Raw genomic sequence first — 1,118 nt, 5'->3', positions numbered from 1 at the left:
TAATAAAGCCTTTCAGAGTTCCCTCTTTTTTTCTTTGTACTGATTTGGAACTCATCCCTTCTATTCATATGCTTTTAGCTGTCACCTTAGGTCTTTTACCACATATACTGAACTTAGCTTTTGTTAACAAAATCTGAAGGTAATGTATCGATACTTCCCCTGAACACAGTAAGAAATAAACCTGCCATTATTTTTTTTTCAATTTCCATTCTCCCTTCTTTCATATAATCTTTATCTACTATTTTCCTCGTGCTTCATTTCACAACAAATAATTAATGGTAGTAATCACTTTTTTACTGTCCATAGTCATTTAAATTTTCCAACATGATCTGTAACATTTTGGCAAGGATCTATAACATTGTAAATTCTCAATATTTGCTGACTTGAAAATATTATTTGGATATGATTATTTTAGCTTTGCGCAGTGGCAGTATCGTAGCCAATGAGGTTTATCCGAGGCGTGATTATTGCTAACTGGATATGATTATTCTAACTATTTTTATTCTTTCATATTGTCATTTATTTTGCTCTCATTCTTTTAAAAGTAACTTTGAATTATTAAATATGTTAAAGACACAGAAAAGCACAACCAGTAACATAACTGAGTTTGAGTTAACATTTTGCCATTTTTGCTACTTATATTTTGAAAGTCTACATAAACAGAGCTAAAATCTCACTTCCCCTTCTTCCTCTCCCTGTCTCCGCATCCCTGCTCTGCCTATTCCTCCCGACAAAACCACTGCCTTGAAGTAGATGTATATTATTCTCATGCACATTTTTATATATTTACTACATATGCCGTGTCTCTTTGAATAGTGTAAAGTATTGTTTTGTCCTAATGTATCTAGCCTACTTGCATTTTTTTCCATTCACGTGTCTTTGAAATTACCTCCGTTGACACACGCAGGTCTAGTGCATTTATTTTACTTGCTGCTACAACAATCTCATGATAGAAATAAGTCACCATTTAACTGTAGATTTCCCTCACCCAAGGCAGTTGGCCTGTTTGCACGATCATGATTCTACACAATGTGGCAATCAATTCCATTATAAATGTGACCTTGGATACATATGTGAAAATTTCTCTAGGGTAGAAACTAGAGACAAATTTGTTGTGT

The 1,118-nt window shown here is 33.6% G+C and overlaps 1 pseudogene; it reads left to right on the top strand.

Annotated features, from left to right (window-relative positions):
• Window positions 1-413: 413 nt before the first annotated feature.
• LOC114197879 (U4 spliceosomal RNA) lies at window positions 414-576 on the top strand (annotated as a pseudogene).
• The last annotated feature ends 542 nt before the right edge of the window (window positions 577-1,118 follow it).

The sequence above is a fragment of the Eumetopias jubatus genome, unplaced genomic scaffold (genome assembly GCF_037043125.1).
Source record: "Eumetopias jubatus isolate StellerSeaLion01/CBP00866 unplaced genomic scaffold, mEumJub1_p1.0 scaffold_10, whole genome shotgun sequence".
In the NCBI taxonomy this organism is placed as follows: Eukaryota; Metazoa; Chordata; class Mammalia; order Carnivora; family Otariidae; genus Eumetopias; species Eumetopias jubatus.
This window is presented reverse-complemented; position numbering and strand designations above follow the sequence as displayed.